The sequence below is a fragment of the Protomyctophum parallelum genome (assembly GCF_964188405.1).
Source record: "Protomyctophum parallelum genome assembly, chromosome: 6".
Classification (NCBI taxonomy): Eukaryota; Metazoa; Chordata; class Actinopteri; order Myctophiformes; family Myctophidae; genus Protomyctophum; species Protomyctophum parallelum.
This window is the reverse complement of record NC_139701.1, coordinates 26,209,894-26,216,226: the sequence shown is the minus strand read 5'-3', so window position 1 is coordinate 26,216,226 and position 6,333 is coordinate 26,209,894. Positions and strand designations below refer to the sequence as shown.

General features: G+C 44.0%; 1 protein-coding gene across 1 annotated transcript in view; it reads left to right on the top strand.

Moving 5' to 3' along the window:
- agbl4 (AGBL carboxypeptidase 4) overlaps nt 1-6,333 on the top strand; it is a 401,255-nt gene that overhangs the window by 326,433 nt on the left and 68,489 nt on the right. The window lies entirely within an intron of this gene.

Genomic DNA, 6,333 nt, shown 5'->3' with positions numbered 1-6,333 from the left:
CTACTGTATAAGAACAGTGTAGTTATTGCGGCCATAGCTGAGTGGTTTGTGAGCCAGAGGCCCTGGTTGTCCCATGTTGGATGCCAGGCCAGAAATGTGTTCATGTGTGCCTGACCAAGACTCTTAACCCTTAATTGCTCCCCAAGCGCCATAGAATGGCTGCTGCTGAGCACTCATCCTATAGTTATAGGATGGCTGCTCAGTGCTCTATAGTAGTGAGCAGCCATCCTATAGTTATAGGATGGCTGCTCAGTGCTCTAGTGAGCACCCATCCTATAGTTATAGGATGGCTGCTCAGTGCTCTAGTGAGCACCCATCCTATAGTTATAGGATGGCTGCTCAGTGCTCTATAGTAGTGAGCAGCCATCCTATAGTTATAGGATGGCTGCTCAGTGCTCTAGTGAGCACCCATCCTATAGTTATAGGATGGCTGCTCAGTGCTCTATAGTAGTGAGCAGCCATCCTATAGTTATAGGATGGCTGCTCAGTGCTCTATAGTAGTGAGCAGCCATCCTATAGTTATAGGATGGCTGCTTACTGCTCTATAGTAGTGAGCACCCATCCTATAGTTATAAGATGGCTGCTCAGTGCTCTAGTGAGCACCCATCCTATAGTTATAGGATGGCTGCTCAGTGCTCTAGTGAGCAGCCATCCTATAGTTATAGGATGGCTGCTTACTGCCCAATGTTAGTGAGCAGCCATCCTATAGTTATAGGGTGGCTGCTCAGTGCTCTATAGTAGTGAGCACCCATCCTATAGTTATAGGGTGGCTGCTCAGTGCTCTATAGTAGTGAGCACCCATCCTATAGTTATAGGGTGGCTGCTCAGTGCTCTAGTGAGCACCCATCCTATAGTTATAGGATGGCTGCTTACTGCTCTATAGTAGTGAGCAGCCATCCTATAGTTATAGGGTGGCTGCTCAGTGCTCTATAGTAGTGAGCAGCCATCCTATAGTTATAGGGTGGCTGCTCAGTGCTCTATAGTAGTGAGCAGCCATCCTATAGTTATAGGGTGGCTGCTCAGTGCTCTATAGTAGTGAGCACCCATCCTATAGTTATAGGATGGCTGCTTACTGCTCTATAGTAGTGAGCAGCCATCCTATAGTTATAGGGTGGCTGCTCAGTGCTCTATAGTAGTGAGCACCCATCCTAATCTGAATTTGTGCTCTGCATGTTATTTGCAGAGTTCACATTTCATGCATGTATGTGCACAAAAATAGGTGACAAGCTCAAGGAGTGGGGACTATTCTATTCTATATAGGCCTACTTTAGACCCATATGCTATATTTCTTTAGATTCTACAAAGTAAAAGTGACATTTATTTAATTAATCGGATGATTACGAAACCTTTAACACAACTAGAGGACCCTGTGAACTTTTAACACAACTAGAGGACCCTGTGAACATTAAATTCAAGTGACAGAATCTAAAATTGGAGTCACAAGGTTTTCAAACAGTGCTTTTTGAACACCAACTTATTCAGTCTCACAACACCATGACGCCACCCAAGCAGATGGATATCCAAGCAGACAGAGTAAGATGAGTTCTCGTGTTATTTCCCAGACAGCTACGCAAATAAGTGTGTGTGCTCTTAGTATTACTCCCATTTCACACCACATCTGACAACAACCTTCCTTCCACATGGGCTCTGAACTCAACTTCAATCACAGCCAAAATCAATCCACCCTTCCCCTTCACATCCCCTGTGGCGTCTTTGACCCTAGATTTGGGTTTGAGGTGTGTGTGCGTGTGTGCATACGTACGCGTACATGAGTGTGTTGACCTGCAGTGAAGGGTGAGGATTAACAGGCGGATTGATCTCGGTGTCATCCCTGAGATACCCAGACAGTAGAGACCATGAATTCATTCTCTCAGCTGCTTTGCTGCCAGCCAATGGCAATGCCTTATGTACAGTAACGCAGTAACGTTGTCCCATAAAGATTGGATTTAAATATATAATAAGTAGATAAGATATAGTAGAAGTGATAGAAACCAAATCAGATTTCAAGCTTATATCTTTATACTTATTCTAGCATGCAATACTTTAATACCATTAATACGGCAACCTGGAGTTGTTCATAGTTGAGCCGCATGTTGGCCTTACCAGACTGGACACCCAAGGGCAGAGATTATGTTTCCACCCATGTCCCTCTGTTTGTCTGTGTGTGTGTGTGCGTGCATGCGTGCGACCATGCATGCGTGCGTGCGTGCGTGCCCAGGAAGTACCTCCACCCCAAATACAAAATCTCACCAGATATACACAAACCTCTATACATTAATAGACAAGCTGGTCTAAAACATTACAAGGCATATTGTAATAAAATAAGAGTATCTCTATTCAGTTATCTTAGAATAGGCCTTATAATGTTGTAGACCAATGTTAAGGCTATTCTTTAAGTGCCGAACTTGTACTGTCAGATATTTTTGCTATTTGTCGTATGACAAATTATATAGGTCTTATGTGGTTAACCAGGTTATGCTTACTCCGATTATTATTCAATTATGATGATTAACAAAAGGTTAGGGTGTTGATGTGACAGTTGCTGTTGTCTTGGCATTTTCTTAATCGTGTTAAGATCAGATTTTTCGGGTCAATGTTGTAAATTTGCCTCCCTTTCCCTTGCGAACAGACGCTTACTCCTGCTCATCTCTCTGCTCCTCTCTCCTGTCTGGCACACTAATGCATTTCCATATATTATTGCCTCTGTAAGCAAGTGTGCCGTGTGCCCAGGCCCTTCCTGCAGCCCAAGGGGACTGCTCAATGTCATTATTGCTATGGCCTGCCACATGCCTGTAATGTATTGCTGCCTGGCTTTATTGGCAGCGCGATGATTCAGTGAAACTGATGATGGATCGGTGCTGGCTCGGTCTAGCTGGGCTGGGCTGGGTCAGGCCGGGTTGGGCTCTGCAGTGCCACTGTCTCAGAACACCATGTCCTTTCTCCAAACTGCAGGCTAGAAGGAGTGCATTTAGGTCTCTCTCTCTCTCACACACACACACGCGCACACACACACACACACACACACACACACACACACATGCGCGCACACGCGCACGCACACAAAAACGAATGAATATGATCATCCTACTGCTTTCACGGAGCTGCCTGGAACATTGTCTAATTCATCGTGACTGATTTGTTTTCCCTTTTACTTCCTTGCCTTTACCAGGCAGTGCTGCATAATGGTGGTTGTGATTATCTTTATGACTTTGTTGCCATGTGTGAATGTGAAAACAGAACTTGGAACAGGCTGCCTTTGTTGCTTCTTGGAAGGGGACGTGATTGTGCAGGTGGCTGCATGTCTCCCCGTGCACGGTGCATATTGACTTGGTACACCACGACATGACAATGGAGCATATGGGAGAGATCATCATTGGGCACAATGATGTGTGCACACACGCACACACGCACGCACGCACACACACACACACACATTACACACTAGCCCTCCTCCTTGTTTCTGAGCATATACAGCATACATGGACAGCTGTTTTGCTCCTTCAGTGGACCGTCTCCTCTAGGCTGTCCTTATACTGAAGCACTGGCCCACTTGTTGAGACTGCTGTATTTCTTATAGCAAACACTGTGATTCATAATGGGTTAAGTTGGTTCAGCAGTTGTGGCTTTCAGATGTCCTCAGTGCCTAGAGGGTAGCTGTTTGTATGATTTGGGGTTTTCCTGAAATACAGTTATAACTTCAGGTGTTTCTGATTCAGACTTCTATAGCCACAGCTTTTGTTGCCCTCAGTCAAGATTTTCTCGTCTCGGTTATGATGTAAGTTACACAGTATATTAATATAACCATGAGGTACATGTGTAAATCCTATTAAAACTGTGAAAGTGTGCTTTGTACAAACAAATTATTATTATTAACAAATTATTATTATTACAAATAATATATATTACAAAATGTATTACTGTCTGTCCGTCCGTCCGACCGACCGACCGACCGAACGTTAGTTAGTTAACAGTACATTTCTAGCAGCTATGAACAAATTTGCACAACACTTTGAGGAAAGGCTGGTCATGGGCCAAAGAAGAACCAATGAATCTTCCATGCTGATTGCACACAAGGAGGTGTGGCCAGTCACAGAAACACACATAACTTGTGAACAGATGAACATAACACCGCAACGCTTTGAAAAAGGTTTATCATGGGTCCAGGAAGAACAGATTAACTGGTCACATGCATCATTAAGTTATATTGGCCAAAAGGGGAAGTGGCGCCAGAAGCATCGCAACACGTTACAGACAAACTGCCACCTTGGCAGAGGTCTGTGCTCTGCTGAGCACATGTTCCACTGCTGGAAAGTAACTGCAGTAAGTAGTAAGTACTTGTACTCAAGTGCTGTATACTTCAGTACAATGTTTAGGTGTTTTGACTTTACTTGAGTGTTTCCAATTTTCAATAGGCTACTTGTACTTCTACTCCATTACGTCTCAGAGGCAAATATTGTACTTTTTACTCCACTACAATAATTGAATCTTGAGTTACTATACTTGCTATATGAAAATAGTCGATCTATAGCCTTGTAGATCTGCTATTTTCCAAAGATCTTTATACATTTTTAAATGGGACATTTTGCATAATGAGTACTTTGTTGTACTTTAAGTACGTTTTGATGCCAATACTTTTGTACTTTTACTCAAGTACATACTGAATTCCAGACTACTTGTAACAGAGTAGGCTACTTCTACATTGTGGAATTGATACGATTACTTAAGTAAAACGTCTCAGTACGTCTTCCACCACGGACATTTTCGTAGTTGTGTAACCCCCCCCCCCCCCCAGAAAAAGGTACACCATAATCAGTTTTGATCTCCATACAGTAATTTACATATCATTCATTTACAGACACTACATCTTACACACTACATACATCTTTCAACACAATACGTGTGAAGTGTGTGGGTGGGTGTGTATCCGGATGTGTCACTGTGGGGCCAAGAATATTGTTATAAATCATAAATGATCTATTTTTTCTTATTCCCATCTCTGCGCTGCTATATTTGTCTGAAAAGAGACTGCAGGGTTAATAGACATATGAATTTGGTTCTAATGAATTCTGCCTTTGGTCTTCAAAGTCATTAATGCACATGGAGGAGTATGCCAATCATGTCCACAGAACACTGGGGCTCTGCTTTTTGTCTCCACCAGGCCGAAGGCATGTGGGGAGAGTATGTTTTGCACTCCGTCCGCCCGTGTGTCCGTCCGTCCGTCCGTCCGTGTGTCCGTCCGTCCGTCCGTCCGTGTGTCCGTGAGCAGCTAATCTCGGCCACCGTTAACCCGGTCGATGCCACATTTTGCACACACACTCCCTGGATGCCAACGATGAACCTCTGCCCCAAACTTTCCAGAACGGCCTGTTATAGCGCCACCAGGAGGCCGCTTTGTGCAAAACAAGTTTTTGCACAGTACACCTACAGATTTTGTCCAAACATCACGCAAATTGGTACACAGTCTCTCTAGAGCCATTCAACGAAACCGGTCTTTCAGATTTCTCAGACTCCATCCTGATTGGTTAAGATTGGCTTCCAAAGTTCACAGGAGTGCTCAGTTTCAAACAAAATGCTGCAAATCATGAACACATCGCGTGATTTCCGTGAAATTGTGCACCCACATTCCCACTAGGCCGAGGACGAAATTCCACATGAACAATTTCAACTCAGACTCAAGGTGGCGCTATAACTGGCCGAAAAGTGTTTTACCTCTAACTGCACGATCTGTGGATAACTTTGTATGCCAACTCCCTAGAGGCCAAGGAAAAACCTTTGCCTGGAATTTTTCACATCTGCTCTTTATAGCGCCACCAGGAGGCCGACATATGTAAAACACATTTTCTATTATTACTCCTTCAGATTTTATCCAAATTTCACGCAAATCGGTATACACTATCTCCATAGTCATGTGATCAACACGGAGCGCCACCATTTCCCATCTTCCATCCTGATTGGCTAAGATTGGCTTCCAAAGCTCACACGATTCGTCCATTTCGAAAAAAGGCCACAAATCACAAACACAGTGTGCAATTTCCGTTAAATTATACACGCACATTTTCACTAGGCCGAGGACGACATGCCACAATTTTTTCCTCAAAATCAGCCTCACGGTGGCGCTATAACAGGCCAATTCCTGTTTTTAGCTATAACTGCATCGATCTGTATACAACTTATGTATGCACACATGGAAAAACATTGTACCTGCATCCCTCCAACACCAACCTCCGGGCCAAATCTTCCTCAACAGCCTGTTATAGCGCCACCATGAGGCCACAACCTGACCTGCCCTGGTGGAGACCTGTGCCGATTGGCACTTTGTCTAGTTCCCTCTCT